The 23,982-nt window shown below is 49.6% G+C and overlaps 1 long non-coding RNA gene across 1 annotated transcript in view; it reads left to right on the forward strand.

Moving 5' to 3' along the window:
* The first annotated feature begins 6,822 nt into the window (after positions 1 to 6,822).
* LOC112988947 (uncharacterized) overlaps positions 6,823 to 23,982 on the forward strand; it is a 37,679-nt gene continuing 20,519 nt past the window's right edge. The window contains exons 1-5 of the long non-coding RNA XR_003260663.2: positions 6,823 to 6,866; positions 8,133 to 8,303; positions 8,391 to 8,567; positions 9,599 to 9,720; positions 23,642 to 23,737. This is a non-coding gene — a long non-coding RNA (uncharacterized LOC112988947). The remainder of the gene's footprint in view (positions 6,867 to 8,132; positions 8,304 to 8,390; positions 8,568 to 9,598; positions 9,721 to 23,641; positions 23,738 to 23,982) is intronic.

Here is a 23,982-nt window from a genome sequence, read left to right on the forward strand (position 1 = left end):
CTGACCTGCAAGAACAAGTGGCTGTGATAAAACCACCTTTGTTGCCAGTCTATAGTTACACTGCCCAGCAGCCTGAGCGAGCAGCCTCCCTCCTGGGTTTGGACTAAGATGAATCTCATCGCAAGGTCCCCAGTACCTGCTGCCTCTCCAGGGGAGACCCGCCTCTTCCTCACTGCTGTCCAGGTCCCCTAGGGAACGGCTGTGGGACACCGCCACAGTCACCAGCTGGGAAGGTGACATGCAGGAGCTGACACAGCTGGAGCTGACTCTGCTGCCTGCTGAGCCAACTTTGGTGGAATTACCCAGCCACTTTGTGTAAAAATGAATTAAGTAGCCTGGCATTAATTCAGACCATATTTTATTAACTTGGCCAGAACTAACTAGCATTAAACTCAGCCCTCCCCCCACCCCTGAAATTTCTTTTTTATAGCCAAGCTGTAATATATGAAAGCATGCTGGCAAAGTTTTCCTTGGGTTACAATCCACTGGTTACTAACAAACACATAGCACGGTGTTATCACTCAGATAGCGGCTGAGCCGCAGTTTGAGCTTAGCCTGGTTTCCATGGCGTCCCGACAACCGATTAGAGCATCGCGGAAGCAGGTGACCTGTTTTGCCACTGACTTGCTGTGTAACCTTGGGAAAATTACTCACCGTTTATCCTGCCTGACTTTGTATACGCCTGAGGCCTAGTCGCATTGGGGCCCTCGGTAGTCACTGGGTGAATGGCAGACCGATTCGGACCTTAGGGTGGGCTCAGTCACTCTCTAGAGGTGCCTCCCTCTCCCTGTTGACTCTCAAGGGGTGGAAGAGCAGTATTTCTTAACTCAGCAGAGTGCTCAGACAAGCCTGTGCCTTGCTCTGCGCCTCAGTTCCTCTGTGATATGGAAGAGGCTGTCCGTTTGGATGCTGGATGTGATGCACAGATGCTGTCCCTGCTGGTTTAGCTGACGTGCATTCGAGGGAAGAATTTGGTTGCTGGGGCACCTAAAGAAATGCAAAAATGACTGTCCGTGCAGCACTTCTGGGACACACTTGAAACACGTGCAGGATGAGGCTCTCTGTGAGCACTAGCTACCCCAGAGCGCCTGCCCCATGGCTGTCCTGCGGGCAGGTGGCATGGGGCCGTGGCGACCACAGTGCAGAGGCGTCCAGGTGCCCCAGGAGGAGCTCTCCACCACCCTTGGAGCCGTGCCGGCGGGCTCGCTGCCAGCCGGGGCACAGAGGCGTTTTGCGCAGCGCTTCACAAGGCATTGCTGCTGAAGTTAGCACCAGAGGAGAGGCTGCCGTTGTGAGCCTGTGAAGGGGCTGTGGGGTAAATAAGCGTATTCCTGTACCCTGCGCATTCTTGCGCCCTGCTCAAGTCTTAGCAAGAAATAAAACTGGTCTGCTTTTCCTGTTTATTAGCAGTAATAGTCCTAATAATACTTTGCACATCAATAAGAGCTTCCATCTGAGGAAACTAAAGCACTTTACAGACATTAATGATTTAAGACGCTTAGCCCATCTATGAGACAAGTAAGGAAAATCGTCCTCTTTTTTACAAACGGGAAGCTAAAGTAAACCATAGTTAAGTGACTTATGGCCACACAGGAAGTCAGCAACTGAGTCGGGGCGGCATCCAGCTCCCTCCATTCCTGCCCGGGGGGCCGACAAGCACGGCGACTCCTCCAAAAGGTTCCCGTCCTCCGGGCGGGTGGGCAGGACGGGGGCCCGTAGCTATCGCGGCAGCTCTGGGAGCCCTGGGGACGGGTCGGGTGCCGTGGTGGGGGCCGGGGGACCCGGCAACCTTATCCATGCCCCTCTCCATCACCTGGACTTCAAAAACGTACCAGCTCTATCTGCTGCGGGAGCTGGCCGCGAGTGCTGCTGCCACCTCCCAGGAGCTGTCCCGCGTCCCTGCGGAGCAGGCATGGGGAGAAGGAGCCCGGTTATAAATAGTTGGATGAACTCTAGCTCACTGGGCAGCAAGCTTTTTGTATATAGTTTCTCTGTAAAATGAAACTACCCTTTGCCTCTCTGGGTGGAAAAAGCAAGCGCGCTCGGACCACACCTCTCCTATTATGTGCGTAAGTCTACCCACTGGGTCCTGGCAGCACTTGCCTATTTAAATAACATAGTCATTATGAACATGAGGCTCCTGGGTGATTGTTTGTTAACTGTTTGGAGCGCAACTGGAAATAATACAATTTGGCCTGGACCCTGGCTCGAAACAGAATTTCCCCCCTCCCAGAGCCACCAAATCTCAGTTGCCTGGTTCCCTCCACCATGCAGCACTTATAAATAAACCCCCTTTCTCATTTTCAAAACAGCTTTTTTTTTTTTTTTTTTAACTTGGGGGAAAAAAAAAAGAATCCAAGCAATAGTGAAAGTGCCACCATGTTGTGCTATTTTAAATCCTGCTTCTCTGCAATTTCAAACGCACACAGAGGAGGAAACCACTGGATCACCCCATCTCTGCCTGCCTGGGCCGTTTTCGTGTGTGCCTGTGTGCCCTTATTGTTTTATCCTCACGTCACCTTTCAGCCTTTATTGCTCTCGCTCCCTCCATCTCTGAAATCTTTGATTAATAGGTTTGCTTGCTTTTTATATCTGCACATGTGGCGCATCTGGAGCAAGGCGTGCCTCCTCTTCGTTGCAGTTGTTTTTCTCTCTCTCTATCTATATGTCTGCATTATTATTATTATTGTTATGATATATATATTTTTTACTTTACTTTCCACTGCCATGGCAACTGCTACATGTTTGGCAAAAAGCTCACGGAGAAGAAAAGGGGCTCAGAGAGCTCAGCTGGCAGATGTCCAGTGCAATCATGCCGCAGAGCCGAAATGAGGCCCCTGGCAGCCTGCCAAGCAACAAAGAACAAAGATGTCAGTTCCCAGTGTTGGCGGCTGGGCGCGTTTGGCACCCTTATATGGTTTCCCAGAACCCCTTGTCTTGGCTGCTTTCCATTCCCTTTAGGGCAGCAAACAGGATTAGCACACACAGACTTGTTTTTCTCTTTTCTCCTCCAACTGTTCCAATGACATCATCCCTGCTGCATTCATTTGCCAGCAGGGTGACTTTTTTTTTCTTAAAAAAAAAAGGCAACAAAAAGCACAATGTTTTAGGTAATGCTCGCACACCTTTCTCATTAAATTAAAACCCCCAAAGTGTGGTGAGCTGAGGCGAGCGAAGCCAGACGGGCTGTGCGCGTGGGCTTTTTTTTTCTCTCTCTCTTTTTTTCTTTTCGTAATTGAATTCCTGCAAGATAAAAATCTCATTTTCCTCAGCAGGCTGTAATCAGCGCTCGCAGCGCTGTGGTTTCCAACTGCCCTCGTCATGTGCTTCCTCATGAAACTCCGCAGAGAAATCGCCTTGGCGCGGGCGCCCGTTTAAAGGGCCCGCGAGCCGGGGGGGGCCGACCCCCGCTGTCGCCAGGCTTCGCGCCCAGCCAGCCCCCGCCGCGGCCCCACACCCCTCCAAGGGCCCCGCCGTGGCCACGGCCCGGGCAAGGCCGCCCCGCTGGCCGCCCCCTTCCCTGCGGCAGCTGGGTGCGGGGGTCCCCGCGCAGGCGTTACGTGGCCCGCGGCCAGGTCTGTGAAACCCGGCTGGGGTTTGCTGACTGCGGATGTCCCTCCTCCTCCTCCTTCCCCTCCGCAGCTGGATCCATGAACCAGCTTGCAGCCCCGCGAAGCGCCGGGGAGCTGGCGAGGGAAAAGCGTGGCTGCGTGGGGGCAACGTGAGGATCTCAGCGCCGCCGGGCTCGGCTCCAGCGCAGCAGGCCCACCGGCCAGCCCAAAATGCCCAGGCCCACAGGCTCCCTTCCTCACCCGCCGGCGGCCAGCACCAGCCCGGCCCGGCCATTACGAGCAGGCGCCGTGGCTTCCCTCGCAGCGCCGCTGCGGCCTCCCTTGGACCGCTGCGCTGAGCCCCCAGCCAGGGCGGTGGGTCACTGTGGGCACCCCACGGCCATGGCTGGGGCCGCAGCGGACGGTGTCACCTCCCTCCTTCTGCCCGGCTGGGGGAAAGTGAAGGGGCTGGGGGCACGGCGCTGCCTGTGCCTCGCGGCCGGGCACGTGGCTGGCGTCGGACGGGGGTTTGCTCTGGTAGCGCCATCTCAGCAATAGCGGCACAGCAACCGGATGGCCATCGGTGGCCTTTCAGCGCTCCGCAAAGCTCGCTCCCCACTCCCCTTCCTCCCCACCTCCTCCGCTTTCAGCCGGCTTGGCTGACAAAGTACAAGGTGTCTGGCCGTTGCAAAAGGGGAAAAAAAGCCTGACGGGGTGGTTCATTTTATATATACGATGGTGTTTTAGTTGTCCGTGGAGCTGGAAATCGGTGCCATATCCGTGCAGCTAAGGCTGGGTCAGACCTGGAGCGTGGCTCGGGGCCTCGAGCGAGGTTTGGCCCCGGGCACACAACATGTCTTTCCTTCACGTCTCTCTTTCCTTCACTCCTTTCCACACTAAGGACTTTGTTTAGGAGAGTTTTCAGTTGCTGCTGGCCATGAAGGGTCAGTGGGAGAGATGAGCAGAAGAAACCACTGCATTTTCTCTCTTCCCCCTCAAAGTCCAGACCAGCTTTCTGCTTCTAAATGTCTGCTCACTCCTAGGCGTTTTCATCTCCCCATCTATCCTCTTTGCCAATTAAATAACACAGAAATGCTCCATTCCCCACTGTCAAAGAGCCTTGAGGGGTATCATCTATGGGGAATTTGGGCAATAACCAAGAAAAGGCTTGTCCTGCTCCCTTCTCCTCCCCGCCACAACCCTTGCAGGGAGGTCGAAGCCAGCCTGCGCAGACGGGCTGCATCCCTTTTCTTCAAATATGCTTCCTTCGCGGTAGCGCTCTTGTTTTCCTTGGCGGGGACTGCAGGATGTGATGTTTGCTTCCTTTTATCACCGTGTACTGGTTTCTTAACCAGTGGAAGAGGCCTGAAGGGGATTGTGTGCTTTACATGAATGATTAGTCAGTGGTGAAAAAGCTGCCCATCTAGGATTTGTGCTCGTGTGCGTATCTGCTAGCTATCTGTATAGACACAGCTACCCGCATCTGTGTGCATCTCAGCTACATACCACACTGTATATATATGGCACAGCATATAGGATTTTTCCTTTGTTTGCTTTTACTTTCTGCCTTGGAAAACCACTGAATGTTTGTCAGCGCTGAACAAATGGGAAGAGCTGGCCGGTCCAGTTTTTCACTGGGTCACTCAGTTTTTCCACCACACACGCACACAGATGGATGGACAGACCCACACACACATACACGATAAACACGGGTTGCTAGGAAAGCTTTATGTAAGAGCTGCTCAGTCGACAGCTTACAGTGCAGCAAGTGTTCTGTTTCCAGAGCTCCACAGAAAAATTGGCAGCACATCAAAACCTCTGTTTCATAACAGACTAGAAATAGGATTTTCTAATAGCATTTGGAGAACTCTGCTTGTTGTGCAGAGACCTGGAATTTTATGAACTGTTAATGGTTAACTAGACAGTGGCCAGAAATTGAGTAGCTTCTTGCACCATGATGAGGTATACACTTTTACCAGGCAGCGTGTCTGGCTGTAGCCATGCCAGCCCTGATCCACCTGTTAATAACAGAAGTCCTAAGAATTAATTAGGAATTAATGGCAAGCAAATAGTTACAGAATCAGCTGTCAGGAGAGAGGCTGAGATGCCATAAGTGGCTTTCCCAGAGCGGGCTCTGTCCCCTGCCCTCCTCATGGACGAAGCCCCACAGTTTCCATGAAGGTGGGATGTCTGAGAGTGCCCCGGGAGAGGGAGGTGGGCTAGGCAGGGTGGGTGTGCTTCCCCAGGGATATAGTCATTGGAAACATGTGATTTCATGGGAAGAACGTGGCACCAAGAGATTAAATTGCTATAATACTGACTCCGATTCGACTTAGCTGCCTGCCTTCCCTTGCCGCTCTTTAAAAGGACAGGAGCAGTACAGACACCAAGTGACTCTGGGCCCCAAATTTGGCACATGTTGTCCCTAACCTCCCTCCAGAGCCCAATGGGAAGAGATATGCCCCAGCAGGCAGCTCTGCAGCTGGGGCACCAGCTCCATTACCCTCCATGGGTTCCCTTCCACATGGACAACGAAAGGAATCAAAGGAGAAAAGCCTTATAACCGCAGTGTCTCAGCAAAGGAGGTGGTGTCGGGTGCTGTGCCTAACCCCGCAGCAGTACTCATCTGCCTTGCTAGCGTACTTCCAGCTCTACATAAAAAATGCTGTACAAGAGCTGGGGCTTAATCATAAACGGATCGATGAGCTCACTACCATAGAAGTGCCTTCCCCCGGCAGCTCATCTCAATGCAGTTTGCTTCACTCCTTCCTGAAGTGGCTGGCTGGCTCACTGTGTAACCCTTACCTGCTCTCCTCATCTGACTCTGATGCTTAGAGGCTGCGCTGGTGCCTGGTCTGGCCCGAACATACCGAGGGAGACAATGCAAGCGTCAACCTTTCTCAAAGCTTTTTCACACATGTAAGACACATAGCTTGGGAAGTACTTTGCAAAGCAGGGCAGAGGCTGCTCTGGTCTCATGCTGCCTCTAAGTCCTTGGGTCAGGCCAAGCCGCAGGTTCAGGGCTTGGCTCAGTGCTTAGGGGCAGGGAGACCGCAGTGCTGCTCCTGCCTGCAGTGGCGGCCAGTGAGGCAGGGCTCCCCCTCCGTGAGAGGACGGCAAGAGCCTCTCACCTGCTCTGCTCCAGGGTGCCAGCGGGGATGGCACCATTCCCCCTGCCCCAGGCTTCTGGCCAGCCCGGCTCTATGCGTCAAATGTGCTGATGGCAAAGGAAATGCATTTACTCCTTTTTTTTTTTTCAGACACTGAAAGAGAGTGAGTGCATTAGATAGATTCATGGAGATGGAAAAGGCACAGGTATTCATCTTATTCATTGCTCTCTCTCCTTGCTGATGAAGAGTTATCCTTCCTTGGATATCATCCAGTATTTTGTCCAGCCTAGTTTCCAATGATTCAAGTGATGGAGCTACCTTTGGGAAACTCCGTCACTGTCTAATGCTCTGTGCTGTTAGGGAGTGCATTTCACCCTGCATTTGGTTTCAGCTGTTCTTCTCTTGGCCTGTTTCTGAACGTGCCTGCTGCTTGTGGACTTATGTCTTCTCTAGCCATCATCTTTTAGCTGAACTATATGTGTTTAGCTCTTTTCACTTTCTCTATCAGTCAGCCTTAATCTTCTAATCAGTTACTGGCTGCCCTGTGACTCCCCCCGTCTCTGCTGCTGTCTGTCTCCTATTCGCCTGAGTCTGCCAGACATGGTCTAACTAGCTCTCGGTGGAGAGAGCCTCCCGGCGTGGGGACGAGGCTCTGTGTATTACGCAGCTCAGATTCTCATCTGCCTGGGTTTGCTGAGCAGTGGCTAGTGCTCAGCCTGGAAATCAGCAGAGGCGGCTCTCTGACAGCTCTGAGGTCCTCCAGCTCTGGGCCAGTGAGTGTGAGCTCAGTGGCTGGCACCAGAGAGAGCAGCTGGAAGGATGCTCTATTTTACACTCACTACTAATGGCCCAAAGGGGCTGTCCTAGCCAAGTAGGACTGCTGAGGCATAGAAATACCCTGGCCACACAGAGCCTTTTCCTTGGCCATGCTCCCTGCAGAGGAACTAACAAGAGGCTTGGGTGCAGGACTGCTCTGTGCAGCTCTGAAAGGGTGAACTGCAGGGCCAGTGCAAGCAGGACTGTGTTGGTCATGTCCTCCCAGGGACCATCACCACTGCATTTGAAGGCTGTCTAGTAGCTGGGTGCCTGAGCTGGATGGTGTAAGTACTTCCCGTGCTGTCAAAATAACTGGATTGACCTGGTTTATATGCCTAAGAGCCCCTAAAGTAGAGCAGTCTCCTTCCCTCTATCAGTCACCTTCACAGGGAGACCAGGTCCCTGACAGCAGGTACAGTGAAATGATGTGAATACCCCTTACACTGCATGGGAGCTGCAGTCTGTGGCTCATTCTCATTTGCGTGTCTTCCTTAGCGCCCCTGCTTAGAGGTGCACATGGGAAGCGGGGGTGTTTCCCTGTTCCCCTCCAGCCAGCTTGCATTTGCTCCAGAGGAACATGTTTCTGTGATCATATGCTGATGCTGTTCTTGTCTCCTCAACATATTTCTCTTTTCGTGTGTCTCTGTGCTTGCAGCTCCTCAGCACCAAGCACTCTGTGTGATCCAGCTGTTAGCACCTCTACCCAGTGCTCCCACTGACGACAGAGGGAGTCCCAGTCCCAGGGTCCCCGACAGACCAGACCGCTCGTGCCGCGCCCCCGCTTCCCGCAGGCATTCGTCACAGCGTTCAGCACCGCTTGGCCTAGGTCAGGTGCCTGCGTTACTCCACTGGCCAAACCGCTCGCAGTGGGATACAGCACTAGCTCTCTCTTTTTGTTTCCCTTTGTTTATAGTACTCGATCCAGCTTTCAGGCCATGCGCAAATACTCTGCTCTCAGCCAACTTGAATTCATTTCAAGGAAGATTGCACAAGAATTCAGCTCTGCTGCTCCAAGCCAGGCCTGCTGGGCTGGCTGTTTTGTTCTCTCGGGCCCCAGTCCTGCCGAAGGACCTGCTGGCACAAACCCCTGGTAAGTGAAGTCAGTAGGATGCCTCATGGGCCTCAGAAGGAGCCAGAGGAGCAAAGTCCAACAGAGGTCAGGGACAGGCTTTGCAATTTTATTTTTAAAAAAAAGAGAGAGAGAGCAACAGAAATTTCTCTGGGATGCTTTGCTCTCTATTAAAGCCATGCCGACTGATGGTAACTCCTGTTACCTCCGAGTATAAATAGCTTTTATTCTCGTAATATCAGTCCCAGTCTCATACTGGGGCTGGGCAGTGAAAGCTTTGCTGCTGCGCTCTTGGCCTCCACGGAGGAGCCCAGCTCCGTGCGCTGGGGAGGGGCTGGCAGGCTCACAGCTTATGTAAGCTGAAATAGCGCTGCTGAAGTCAAAGGGGAGAGCGGGAGCCGTTCTTACAGCTTACGCAGCTGCGGACGTGTCCAGGAGCCTGAGCCACCCTCTCCCATTGACAGAGCTGAGATATCCTGGAGAAGCAGCTCACTGGGTTGCTGTTCACAGTCTGTCTGGCCTTTGGCTAGAGAAAGCACTTATTATCCCTTATTTCACAAGCACAGTGTGTATTTCAAGTGACAAGAAAGCTTTGATTTCCATCCACAGGTTTAAATTGCTGCAGGCAAGTAAAAAACACATTCGATTTTGTAATGGTTCCTAACTTTTTCAAAAGAATGTTTGTTATATTTGGTTGGTTGGTCTGTCTTTTGACTGACCTTGTCAGCAAAGATATCAGTAAAAAGCTGATAGGGGAATACTTGGAAAAATCAAACCTATCTGCACAAGCACACTGCGGTAGGGTGGACCCTGAGAGAATTAGCTGACCTTCTGAGCCTCTGTCAATTATTTTTGAAAAATCATGGGGAATGTGAAGTTTCAGAGCATGGAAGATTCCTCAGCAGTCTGTGGCTGAGATATTAAAGTGCCTCATGACTCCCATTGCCATTATAAGTAAGAAATTTTGTTTACCTTCCTGACACAGGAGCATCCCTATTTTGAAGTAATTTGCAGTGACTTAAAATCCCTTGAGAAAGCCCTGTCTTTTTCAGAGGTGGGATTCTTCTCAGCTAGCCACAGAAGCCTGAAAGTTACATGAGCGATGCAAGCTAATCACTCTGGCTCTTCTGATGGGGGATGAAGAGGAGGAGGCATCTCGCCAAATGTGGCTCAGGTAAGGTAAGTAGGACAAATCTGCTGGCAGTGCCCATCTCTTTCCATAGAGGCAGGAGCCTAGAAGATTTGTTCAGTCTTACTTGCCTACCTTAGAGAAGACTAGCGCTAAATAGCATGACCCACCCTGGAGAACTGACTTGCTGTTAGCCCTTGGGAGCAGCAGAGAAGGTGTCCTAGGACTGACAGTGAATATACTGTGACAGGAGACAAGCGAGAGCTTGTGCAAGAGCCTGCCCGCTGTTCCCCCTTCTCCTCGTACAGTATACCCCGTGGGTTGGACACACAGACAGACTTTAAGGTCTGAGGGGCTGCTGGGTTGCCTGCTCTCATCTCTAATGCAGCCTGTGCCCTACATTTCATCCGTTCTCTTGCCCTGTTCAACTCAGGGGTTTGCATTTGGATGCTACAACTCTTCCTTTGGCTCTGGACAGCTGTTGCTGGTTCTTTGTTGTTGGCGGTCCCATTATAAATCCTCATGAACGCAGAGATGCAGCCCTCCAAATTATTCTTTCTTCTGTGATATTTGCTGAGTGTTTTCATTTGAGTCACAATAATGTTTTCCCCATACTTTCCAGTTTAACATAATGCTGATAAATGATATGACACTGATAAATTTTCGTTTTATTTAAAGCTGTTTATCATCCATATCTATTATGGAAACTCATCAATTATGCAAAAAGCGTGAATGTTTAACGAGCCTCTAAAGTGTCTCTATTTATGGATTGCATGTTGTGTCTTCTGTACTCCTTGCTTGTGCGCACATTAGAAAAGCTCCTCCATTAAGTATCTTCCTTGCACAAAGAGCCTGAAAAATGGAACTTGACAGGGGGATCTTAGACAAGCTGGAAGCTTGTCACAAAATGTGGTTTAGCTATAAAAATTTAATCTCATGAGAGAATCCGTCACCTCGCCATTCAAAGCTAGCTCTAAATCAGAAGACGACTAGTAAACTAGATGGGTGCAGTGTGCCTTTGGCCAAAAAGCCACACACTACCGCTCTCCTGAAGTCATCGTCCATCGCTTATTCTAGGGCCTTTCAGTAAATGTGAAATATTGCTGGTCCAGCTCTGGGTCCTTCGTGAGCTTCTGCTAGCACAGAGGTGCACACTGCCCGTAGCCCAACTCTGCTGGTGGGAGCCCAGGCAGCACTAAAGGTCCAGCCTGCGTGGACCTCCCACCCTAGCTGTTGCTACAGCCCATGCCAGCCCCCCTGACCAGAGCTCACTCCAAGACTGCGGGGGAACCATCTGTGAGAGCATCATTTCACAGGGCTGAGGGTGGATTTACCAGCATGACTTGGAGGGATTGACCAGCCTGAGAAGAGGTAGACGCTGTGCTCTTCTCTCCTGCCTCTGCCAGCATTGTGTCTGCCCCCAGGCACAAAAGGTGCCGGAGTCCCTCAGAGAGGGTTTCTGCAGCCTCAAGTCACCCTGGAAAAGCCCCAGGAGCTGTTTCCTAATGATTGGTGTATGTGTGGACCATGTCGCAGGAACGTGTAGTTTGCAGAGGGCTGTTCCCTGGCTACCCCTGCTTGGTGCTGTTCTGCAGTTAGGGAACAAACACTTGAAACGGCTGAGATGCTTTTTGTCATGAGGTTATTGTTTGGCTCAGAGCTGGTGCTCTTTGCTAAGAAGGGCCAGATTCTGCTCTTAGGGCAATCTCTTTGGAGTCACTTATCATTAACACCATATAATTGGCAATTTGTTTCAGCATGTGTATTAAATCACTGTAATGGAGAGACTTTACAGTAAGGAAGACAGGTTAGCAAACACTAAACAGAGATCCTTTAAAGGAGTCTAAGACATTGGCATCTTAGCTCATTTCTTTCTTTCCTTTCAAGATGCTGGGGGAGAAAAAAAGAGTTAAAGTAAGGAAATCAGATCATAAAAAACAAATGAACTAAGAAGGGCTATGCTGGCCTGATTCTGATCTCACACATGATTTGCCAGTAAATCTGGCGTAACCCCACATACATCTGGATTTTCGGCAGCGTTTCTGTGACAGCAGTGTCTGCCTCCGTCTATTCAGATCAGCTGTGGTGTTGGAGGGGGCCTGCAGCTGCGGGCAGCTCTCTGTTGCCCATGGTAATGTGCCACAGGAAAGGGAGAGTTTTCTCACACATCCTACACAAAAAATTAATTGTCAGGTTTCTTGGCTGGTCACCTTTTTTGTGCTCTCTTTGCCACTGGTTCCTGGAGCGTAGCCCCTCTCTCCACAGCCAGGTACTTATTAAACAGAGGCTGTCCACACCACGGGCCGCGAAATATTCTCCTCACGTGCGTTTTTCCCTTTTTCCTGTGTGGCAGGAGGCATCCTCTGAATTACTCCTGTGTTTGAAAGCCCTGTCACAACACCGTTATTTTCATCTTTTTTTTCCATATTGCCTTGCAGCTCCTGAGAAATGGTGCCCAGGCTGCGTGGTATATTCTGACTCACTATTCAAATATTAAGGGAGCTCGTAGCTGCTGTTTCTTGCAGCTCTACCCCCGTACCAGGGAATGGGGTGCAGGTTACGCGGAGAAAGCAGCCAGCTGCAGCAGCCTGTGGGGCTGCATGGGGATTTCTGGTGCCTCGAAACCAGCCCATTGAGGGATGCAGTCTCCTGTCCGCCACGGTGCCCCACAGCTGAGCCCCCGGCTCGGCTGCCCTGCTGGGGTCCCCCACACCAGCCAGGGCACTGCTGGCAGGGACAGCCCCAGCGCCAACATAGGGGTGACGACCATGCCGCTCTCGGCAGACTCAAGCCCCGGTTTTCTTGGTGGGGAGGCAAGGCAGTCGGCATGGCAGCTCTTGCTGCAACCCAGCCCCTTGGGGAGTGCCAAATCGTTCCTCTGCTGCTCCTCTGAGGAAGCAAGCCAAAAATGTTTTCAGTTTCTGTCCCCTTGCAAAGCCCTCTGGGCAGCCGAATAATCTTGCAGGTGTTCTCTATGGAGGGAATATTTCTACTTTGCTCCTCCATAAATCCCTTCAGCACATGAAACATTTAAAAGGATAAGCTGTGTAGGTAAGGCCTGCCACTTTCAGTTATCAGGCAGCTGAGGCAGAGACCTGCTTGCTGTTGTTCAGAGACAGTGTTTCGTGCAAGAGGCTCTTGCTCTAAGCACCCCGGGCTCCAGGGGCTCTGGCAATATGAACACTAAACGCTAAGAGTCCCACTGGCAATTCACACTGAACAGGCTCCCCCAGCACCAATGGTGTGGGGACCTGTGGGGAGATGTTCTGCTCTTGAATAGCATCTCAATATGCCTTTAGTATTGGTAAGTGTCCTGTAGCTACTGAAGATTTTGGTACTTAAACATTTCTTCAAAGTAATTAGTTATATTTTTAAATTACTTGCAATTTATGTAGTGCTGTAGGGGATATGTCAAGTTGTGACAAAGGATAGAGTGTAAGGCCCACAGGACAGGAGCGTAGTGACATCTATTATTTTTAAACATGTCATGTAAGGTCATCTTTAAGTTCTCTTTGCACCTAGCGTCAATGTTTCCTGTCTGCCTGCCCTTCACGGCATTTGGTATTCTTTGCCATGAAATCGTTTGTTTTCTTTCACTCTTCTTTTCCCCTTGTAACCATCAGGAGATGTCCTTGACAGCGCTACGTGCCTTTAAGCCAAGTAAGCAATAACGTAAGAGAGGATTTGCAGCTATCGTGTCTTTTATTGAGTGCATTAAAAACATGAGATCAAAGGCTGGCTACTTCCAGTGCTAGAAGAGTTCCAGTAGCATATAAGATGGATTTTTTTTTTTTACCAGTTCAAATGGCTATGTAACTTTTCCATTCAGCCTCTATTTTTTCCATAGGCTCACCAAATCAGGAAGAATGTCCTTTGAATTGTGGCTTCTTCCATCGTAGACACTGCCTCAGACTGCTCTTGTCCTGATCCAGCCCAGCTGCCACAAAGCTAGCTTTTCAGAACATCACTGCTCTGCCAGGTAGAAACCTTTTACACTATATCCATAGGCAAATCCAGTTTCTCTTGTGACATATAGAGAAATTTTATTCAGTTCAGGAAGCTCCCTCCCTTTCATGGTGTTGATGCCCGCACATATTTTCAGCAGCAGAGACACTCACTCTCAGCCTTTGTCTGGTGCTCCATGGGAGACTCCCTTCCATCCCATTGCCCTCAGCAGCCTGGTACTTTTCTCTGCGTATGAGCAGCTCTGAGGCCACCTTCCTGGGGACAGCTCACACATCACACAGGTTGTGTTCCTGTTGCTGTTATGCCAAGTGACCTGTATGGTGTCTTTGGGATTTTACTTTCTATGCCAGACATACCGTCCTGGGAGTATGCTTGTCTTTCCATACCCACATCCTATTGGTGCCCCAAATCATTAACTACCAGTGTGCCCTTTTTGCTTTCAGTCAGTTCCAGACAATGAGTTCCCAGGTCATAGCATAAGTTCTTGTTGTTAATCCATAAACTATAACCTTTACATTTGGTATTGTTCAATGCAATCAGATTTCTATTACATGATGTTCTTTCCTGTAGTTAAACAAGACTTGCTTTACTTAAACAGCTGGCCTCAGGCTAGGTTTAATTGTAACCTTCAGCTTAAAGCTCTGCTGCCTGCATACCATTCTCTTGAACCCTCCGGTCCACCAAACCATTACCTGTATTTATCTCAGCATGTTAACAATCATCTATAGCTTCTGGCAATGAAATCCAGCCTTGTCCTGAAGGGCTAAGCAGAGCATGTGCAGGCAGAAGGCTTGTTCATCTGTGGCATGGGGCAGCCCTCTGCCCGAGAGTGGACTTCAGCCCTCTCCATAGGACATGAACTTTCCATTAAGAGAAGAATAAGACCAGCATGGCTGGAAGTCAGGTCACCCTGACTGCAGCGTAAACACAGTACCTGCCCTGGTGCAAACTGTGGTGGAAAACAAAGGCACAATAGACCAAACAGGGTCATTACACACAATTTGGTCCAATTACACATCTAAACCCATGGCTCTTTGTGCTAAGATTTTTATGTTGTGCTGAGAGGCAGGGAAGGCAGTTTTGTATATAATGGAACAGCACTGGGTACTGAAATGCATCTCATCTCTCAGAAAGCAGCTGTAATTCCTGCTAAGTCCACCTGTACCTCAGCTGAGAGTGCACTTACTCGCGCACTTGTGGCCGCTACTTCCTGTGGCTAGAAAATGTTGCTTTGCAGGAGAAGTTTTCTGTGGCAGTGAGCAGGCTGCAACCACTCCCCTCCCCAAGTCCAGTGAATCCCTTTGATGTGACAAGAGCATGACAGTAAGAGAAATGCCTGGGGAAGTGAATAAATGCTCGCAGGCCAGCCAGCTGCAGGGTAAGGATGGGGTAAATTGCTGGAAGAAACTTTCCCAGCCACCAGACAAGTTCAGAGAACAACACAAAGAACAGGATATGAGGCGCTTCCTGCCAATTGCTAGGTCTATGCCAAGGAGCATTTCAGCTTCCAGTTCTATCTTTATATCCCTATTATCTGAAGTTATTTTTTGCTATTTTCTGTCAATTTCTATACCAGTTTTGAAATTGTTGTTTCTTTTAGCTCTCTCAAAGAGACCTAATATTTGCTGTAAAAAGTGGGACTGTGTCTCAGCTTTTCTGCCCTACGTCTGCCTGGTCCATCTGAGGCTACTCTCTGGGTGAGACCGAGTATATTCTGGTTCTGTCTCTAAGATCTGGCTGACAGAGCAATGCTGATGCTTTTTTCTTTTCCCATCCCTCTCTCCCTCCTCCTATCCCTGAGAGATGGAGATAGTGGGTTTCTTGTTTGTTCTGCTTTCCCATAATCTCCTTCTATTACCAGATAGTCTAATCTCTCTATCTAGGTCCTCTGGAGGTGCTTCTCTCTGTAATATCTGAGTGCCTTTTGCAACTGCAAAAAACCCAAACAACAACAACAAAAAACCTCTGAGATTTTTCTCCCTGCTATCTTTGCTATCAGGAAACAGGTTTGTTTGTTTTTTAATGAATGCAAAAGAATGCAGATACTGGTGAGGAAAAGCTTGGGCAGTGAGTTTTGCATTTCTTTATTTAGGCTCCTCCATGTATATCAGTTAAGCCCAGCAGGCGGCAAAGCAAGAGATCAGTGTTATTTCAGGAAAAGCTTAGTCGTTTGTGCTTGAGACAAAGTAGAGTCCCAGGCTGCAGTCTCCTGAGGGCAACTCTTGGCTCCTGTTGCCCAGAGGTGATTTGGGCGGAAAAGGAAAAGGAATTCCAGTAATGCTGCTTTTCTCCTCTGTCTTCGAGGCTTTGAATAGCAGGTGTCCCTAAGGCAGCCCATGTCTACTGAAGCAAGTCAAAGGGCGTTCACCTGAGCAGCTCTGGGATGATGTCTGCGGGGCAGCCCAGGCTGGCACAGAGCTGGCTGCTGCAGGGCCATGGATCCAGCCCTGCTCCTGCTCCTTAGGCTCCTTGGCACTTGGCGCTTCCACCTTCTCCTTTGAGAACTGGGCCAACTGTTCTGGCCGGCTGCAGGGTCCTCCTGATGGGTGCACAAAGGGGGAATGCCCCCTGTCATGATCTCCTGCTCAGTGGCCCCAGCCCCTTTGCCATGCCTTCTGCATTCCACCGCCCTGGTGCTGGGCACTGGCAGCTGCGCGGGGCCTGGAGACTAAAGGGCAGGTCCGGGGCAGGTCCGAAGGCTTTGCCGCTAGCGGAAGCAGGGTTTACACCATGTGTGCCAAGCAGTAGGGCCCTGCAGCTGTGCTGGGGGCATGTGCTAAATAGCAACAAGAGGTTTGTCCTAGCTGCACGCTGGTTACTGTGCTCACTGGAAACAGCGGCTGCAATCACAGCTGCACTGGTGTCAGCAGTAATTTGGTTGCTGTCCTGAGGCCATGGTTTGTCTGCTGATCCTTTTGCCAGTATTTCAGTCCAGTTTAGTCATCCCCTTCATCCCAGTGTCCCACTCCTCACTGATGATCCCCTGGGCAGTGTCAGAATTAGTGACGGAAAGCCACTAATGGCACAATATTGGTTCATACAGGGCACGTCCCACATGGGTTGGCCATGGTTCCTGGGCTTGGGACTTCCCACATGGGCACAGAATACCATACCCCCATGCAACTTCATCTGCAGTTCAAATGCGGCATGAATTTGGAGGTGGACTATCGTATTGTTTTCGTGGATTCACCTGTATCTTGTCATGGCTGGAGATGGTGATCAGCAAATGTTTCTTTTTCCTCCTCGTCTTTTTAATGAGAGAAGAAGAAAGTGCTGATCCAAGACAAATGGTTTTATTTTTCTCACCAAAAAAAAAGGAAGCCAAACAAAATAACACGGCACATTAAACACAACATTTCTCTTGACTCGCTACTAAATACTTCATGATAATTTTGAGTGTTTCTACCTTACTAAAGGTCAAATTTTAGTCTCAAAACATCACTCCAGCATGAAAAGTAGAAGTGCATCACATAGAACTAGCTGCTTAGACCATTAATTTTATTAAAATATATGTATTTTGGCAACAACTCTTCACCGAATTCAGCAAGAATTCAGGTTTGGTCAGCCTGAAACTGCACTTTTCACTGCATTAAATACTCATCAGCCTTTTTTGCCTGGCTCTAACCGTGGTATTGTATGATCTACTTCTTCCCTATACCTAAGTAGATAGAGCACATCCGTTCTTTGGGATCTGAGCAGCTCCAAGATAGGTGACCTTTGGTTTCAAAACTGATGTTCATTTGTACTTTTTTGCATGTATTTCTTCCTCATACAGGACTTTTGCCACTTTAAGAGTATTTCTTTTGTAGCAGATTTTTATGCACATTTTTATGCAAGAACTTTTTACTAGGTTGTTTTCTTTTGATGCAGAGAAATCTTTCATGCAATTTGCCTGCCATTAGCAGCTTCATAAGAGACAATCCTGATTCTAATGGCTCTGCACAATAAGCCAGTAAAGCCAAATATGGAAGTGATTATGCAGTGCAATGCTGTTACACCCACAAAATGGCTCGTGCTTTCAGAATAGAGCTGCCAACTGCTTTGATACCTACAGTTAGTCCTGAGAGTTACTATCTGATATTTTTCAGCAGTGTTTTGGCAGTCTTTTATCTTCTCTTTTTTGCCTTGTCCATTTGCTAGCAGTAGTAGTAGAGGCCACAAAACCAAAGAGAGGCCCTAGCCTTCAGGGACTGTTGCCCTGCAAATATGTCATATACAGCATTCCAGCTTTTGAGGTGGAAAAATACTGTTGGATTCCAGTATTGCAATAAAAATGGTGTTGTTATTTCACTTCTGTAGCAATGGAATAATAGCAGAGGCTGCCTTGAGGCACGTGCATTTGCTAGCCATTGTCCCTGTCACGGTTACCTTCCTATGGGCATATTTACACCATATGCTACAAGTCTTTAGCACCTGTAGGAAAGGCCAGGTGTCTGCGTTGAGCCTTTCAGCTCTGCTGCATGTCTTTGATGCTGTTGACACAGAGCATCACAGAGAGAATTATCAGCCATGGAAGATGAATAACTCCCTCCCCGGTGTCAGAGTTTCAATACGTTGCCTTGGGGTTTTCTTATAGAGTTTCATAAACAAAGGATTCGAAATGAAGGAGAGACATCAGAACCGGCCTCCCGTTGCCAGAGACCCAATGGCTCTGCAGGGGGAGGTAAGGGGGGGGCTCCGTGTGGGGAAACCCACGGCTCCCTGGGATGGCCTCCTGCAGCCTCCAGGCCCTCCTGCAGGAAGAACCAAGGCTATGGAAGGGCAGCTCCATAACAAAAAGCCCCCCAGACCACAGGCAGAGAGGGGCAGCTCAGCTGTGGCCTGTTGCATCGGTTGTGTGGGGTGTGCGTGGTTATTTACTGATGTGCTGGAAGAGCAGAGACTGTTGTTAGAGCAGCAACAGAGCTGAGGGCTGCAGGTGATGGCCCTGCTGCAAAGCGTGGTTGCAGGTCAGGCCATCTCGTTGTGCTAGCCCTGATTTAACTGCAGACTGCAGCATTGCTGTGGCAATACTGAGCTCCTCATGGCAACAGCCCTCCAGGTTCAGGCCCAGACCATGGCGGGGTGGTTATGCTGCTGCTAGTCTAGCTGGCTGCTTTGCCCACTCAAGCTGCCATTGCTCCTCTGCCCTCTGTGCCATTCGCTCCTGTGACTTTCTGCTCTTGGGTCAAAGGCATGATACTAAGTCCTGTGTAATCCAACCAGCCAGGCCATCCAAGGACCTCGCCCAGGTCTCTAACCAAAAGGCGAGTTACGTGACACTGGGGTTTCCAGTGTGCCAGGAGGTCAGAGTGGGAGAGGAGAGAGATAACAGGGAGGAAATGGAGACGTTGCATTGCATCTCTCACGGCGGTGCAGTCTGGGGCACCAGCACCCTATCTTCTAAAGCCTTCTTCCATGTGGAGGCACAGTATCTTTCTTACCTTTATCTTCTCTGCAGTGGTACCTAAAGGCCTGTGGCTAGGACCTCATTATGCAAAGGACTGTATAAGTTAAAGGGAAAAGGCAGACTCTCAGCTGAAAAACTTAGATTTTTCAGTGGCGGGAGAGGGAAAGCAGATATCCGGAGCATGGAGTGACCTGCCTACAACTTACTTTGCCCTGCCTCCACCAGATCTGTTCCTACTTCATCTGGGAACAGTAGTCGTGGGTCAGCCCAGCCAGCTGGCTCCGTAGTGCCCTCTCTTTTCTTACAGGACAGTCTGAAGTTCTCATACAAATTCAAGGAATTGTGCAGGCTTCTGGGAAATACATGAAAGGGCACTTGCTCGAACTGTGTCGATGCCCAGACCACGCTCCCTCCAGTGTATATGTAATGTTGTGCATATTGTTAACTAGCTCAAGGTTTTCACATGCTCAGTTGCCTAATAGAGAATTTCTTCCATCCACAACAAACAGCACTCAAAAAAGTTTTTTGCCTTCTTTGGTCACATTCATACGTATTCCTTTTCTGTTTCAATTGCTCAGCCATTATGTGGCTAAAGTGCATTTGAACTGTTTGCATATTTTGGCCTGTACTTTAGGCTTCATGCTTATCAATTTTTTTTTTTTAATGCTTCCATTTAATTTAAAGGTGGCTTGTAAATGCAACACACAAATGGAGCCAACAGCTGCTGAGCACACTGTGGGAGGCGTTCAGAAATGCAGTGCTAATGAGCTAGAGACAGTGCTAAAGGAGCTGAGTGCTACTTTCACTAGTTCAGGGGTCCCTCCTACCTTGCCTCCAGGTCCGGGGGGGACACGTCTCTCCAGTGCTGGCACCCCTGTCCTCAGCATGGCAGGGGGATGCTTGGCCCTCGCTTGTGCAGCCAGTTCATCTTTGCAGGCTGATCTAGATGGAGCCATCCAGTGACTCCCATGGCTGGCTCCGGCAGTGCAAAACTTTGTGAACAGCCTGGCCTCTTCTTCCTCCCCTGAGCTGGTCCTTGTGCCGGGAGCGCAGCCGGCCTGTGTGTGTGTATGGCATGGGAGAGGGAACAGGAGGGTGGGGAGCAGCGTTTCAGTCTTGCTCTGTACGTGTCCATGTGTGCACACACACCAGCGAAAGGCTTTTTAGAACCTAAACTACATGTTGGGGACATTTTTTTGTAACAGAGTTTTCAGAGCCATGGCATATTCACACATGACCTTTTTTACTTTAAGTTCACTAAATGGCTGTTGCTGCTGCTACCAGCCTGCAGGTCAGTAGCAACATGAGCAGATGACTTGAGGATTTTTCCACTTATTGCTAAACACTGAGCAGGCATCACTCACATTTCCTGGATCCACAGGGTGCACTGATTAGGCTTGGCAGTGGCAGGGGCTGCATCCCAGTTGCAGAGCTGTACTAGGGACTGAGTTGGCCCAGCTGTGCTTCTTCTGCTTTCAAGGCCTCGTGTCTCCGCAGGGTGCCGCCTCTGGTTCTACTCAGCCCCCCCATGCGCTGCACTGCAGGCTGGATTTGGCTAGGTCAGCCCAAGGCTCAGGAGCACAGCTGGCTGCGGGGCAGCCTGTGCCACCCAAGGAGATGGACTCAGCTGCATCCCCTCAGAAGGAAGTGAGCCAAGTGTCATGGTCTCCTGGGGCTGGTCTGCCCCATGGCTGCCACTTGGACTGTGCTGGCTTACAGCAAAGCAACAGCTTGGATGAGATTTACATCCTCTTTTGTCACTCTGAGCATTGCTCGTCACATGGGGCCCTTGGTCTGCTGCCTGATTGCTGTTGGCAATGACCCCTTCTTTTCCACACACCCTGTTTTCTTCCCCGAATGTCCTGTGGTGGTTACACAGGGGTCTGCTCAGTGTCAATAGCCTTGTAGATGAGAGACAGATGTTTCAGGTGAGCCTGAGAAAGTTCTTGGCATATGCTGCAAAAAGATGGGTGTGCCATGCTAAAGCCATGCACCGCATCCCCCCCCAAGGATGTTAGATGCCTGTCTCATGAACCACATCTGCTCCTTCAAAATGGTTTTCATTTCCACAGGATTTTGCACTAATGCAAGCATTTATGCCTCTTAAATTTCTAGCATCTGTAGGGCGTAACTTTATCAAACACTAAAAAAGACAGTTCAGCCAGCTTCGGTATGTCCCTCCCTGGTTTTCTTTTCCTGTTCTCTCAGCCTTCTAATTTTCCTTTCTTCTGGATTGTGTATCTGTTTTACCCCTTACCCTTTTTCTTCTATAACTCTATTATGGCTATGTCTAGCAACGATTAGGACCCTGTCAGGCACAACTAACAAAAAAATTATCCCTTCTCCAAAGAGCTTGACTATGAAGTGCCTGTTTTGCCAGTTTTGCTTTCAGTTGCTTTCTGTCTCCCCTTTTCCCCTACTCCTTTTTTTTTGGTATTCCTTTTCTTCTTTCTCCCATGTTTTTATTCTCCTGTTCCTTCTCACATTTTCTGGAGCTTCTTGGCATTTAGCTCCTTGGTTTCTTCCCTGATCCCTCAGTCTCAGCTTTCATTTTCTTCACTTTCCACTACCTGTCTCCCCAGTGGCCTCTAAAACTCTCTCTTATCCTTTGGCTTCTGCCTCTGCCATGGACATTTGCACTTTGCTGCCAGCTCTGCTGTCATCCCTGTGCCCCAGTGGAGTGCAGAAGGGAGCATGAAACTTAGTTTCTCCTCTTTCATCCTCATGGCAGAGGCAAGGTATATTTTAGTTTTATCCCCCGAAGTCAGAGGTACGAAAACCCACTGGGTTCTCCTGCCTCTACGCCCTCGAGGAGATGCCCATGGGAATTCCTCCTGACCTCCCTCCCAGGTTGCGTGAGTGACCTGTCAAGGTTTCTGCCCCCTCTAACAGCAGGGGACTAAGGAGCTGGGAGGAGCAGCATCACTGAAATATTTCTTTCTTCCCCACCTACCCCGCTGTTGGTGGCCAGAGAGGATTACAAAAGCCACTCTTGGGAAGGTTTTGGCAGAGCAGCAGTTAATTGAAGGGCTGGCTGACCTGGACTGAGGCCTCCCTCACTGGTGGGAGATGGAGATGGTCTGTTTGCTGAGCTGAGCTGAGCCCTGTGTGGATGCCTCTTCCCTGGTTGCAGGGAGCCAGGCTGCAATGCAGGAAGCGACCCATATGGGAGGTGTGCTATGTCTCATGGCCCAGGACTTCCTACATGCGGCTCCTCTGCTGACTCCAGCCAGGCTGCACCCCCTGCAAGGTCAGTGTGGAGGGAGACACACACACAGCTGCATGGTGGCCCTGTTTAGCCCCGCAGGCTTAGCCATCTCAAATGCCAAGTTAGTGGGCATGGAGCCAGCATTCATCCTTAGAAGCCCTTCCAGTGCTGGGCCAGCATCCATGGATTTTGCCTTAATCAACGCATGTCTTTGAGTGTTGCCCTTGGTAAAGAATACTTCAGCAAAATGATTATTTTCATTACCACTGGCATACAGTTTTCCAAATACTTGGTACTGTTTGGGTTTATGCTTCAGACCACAATACTTATAAGTCAAATGTTGTGCTCCTCAGTATTATTTCTTTAGCTATTTCTTCTGGGGCTTCCGGTAATCCACTGTAATATTTTCCCCTGTGGCACTGCAGTGCTCACTCTGGCACTGAAGGCTTTCATATCTCAAATGCATGGTCCTGCTGACTATAATTAAGTCCTGACATGCACACATAGATGCCTGGCAGGAGGTAGAAACTTTGTCTTTTGGCCTCACTCACATGGCAGGGTTGGAGCTCCAGGGCTGGCTTTCTTGGGGTTTTTCAGACACGTTACGCAGCTTTTACTGTTCAGGACAATAGTGAGCAGACTTGTGGACATCCTCGGGAGAATGGACTGGGCATCCTAGGTTGTGCCCAGACATCTTCAGTTTTTGGGAGGCAACCTGAGAGAGCTGATACTCTTGTTGAGAGTGGCAAGAGAGACTTGTGGGACTGATCTTGGTTAAAAGACAATCTCATGAGCCCAAGTGCAGAGCTGTGGCCTTGACAGGTTACATTTCTGTTTGCAGTGTCACTTCCTATCACGCTTGCAACGGAGGTGACTGTTTGCACTGTCATAACATTTCTTCTGCTTGAGCTTCCTGGCCTGGGAGTCCGCAGTAATTGCCGTACAGCCCATTACCCTGGTCTCCAGAAGCTTGTTGGAGGCCAGCACTCAGACTTTCTCCTTCCGCTTATGAGTCCCAGCAGCGCATATGCAATGCTGTGCGCGGAGGCTTGGAGGCTGCCAAGCCTTTCTCTCTCTTTGAACTGCTTCCTGGTTGTTTGCCCTGACTTTTCTGCTTGAGCTCTCAGCCACACACAGTATTGTGCCCAAGATACCGTTGGCCATGCTGAAGGTGGGGGCACTATAGACCTGGGCACAATCTTCTGGGACAGCCGATGAAACAGCTCCAAGCTCAGCTCTTTCTGTGAAGCCCTAAAAATATATGAAAGTTAATAGGAATGGTAGTTGTCAATAAAATTACAAACCATGCCTTATTTTAGATTGCAAGTTAACTGCAGAACACGTGCAGAAAGCTGCCTGGACTATGCCCCTGAAGCTGATGGAAATTTTGTCTGTTCTTGCAGGAGGAACAAGGTTCCTGGATGCTGATGAAAAACAAGCTGCTATGTGATATATTGCCCAAAATTCACAGAAGGAATCATTGGCACTAGTGATTTCAGGTATCTTTTATTAATACTGAAAAGAAAATTTGAGCACGTCCTTTGTACAATATGGAACATTCTTCCGATAATCTGTGTAATCTGTAACCAGTGTCCATTTGTGCTGTCTCTGCAGCTATTTCCCTGCTTTGTCATTTCCATCATAATATTTAGAGAATTAGGTGTTGTGTATTTTACTTGCAAGGTCATCTAGGGCAGTTCTGGTTTGAAATATTTGTACTGCATTCACTTATTTGCCTGTGAGC

Source organism: Dromaius novaehollandiae, chromosome 3 (assembly GCF_036370855.1).
Source record: "Dromaius novaehollandiae isolate bDroNov1 chromosome 3, bDroNov1.hap1, whole genome shotgun sequence".
Classification (NCBI taxonomy): Eukaryota; Metazoa; Chordata; class Aves; order Casuariiformes; family Dromaiidae; genus Dromaius; species Dromaius novaehollandiae.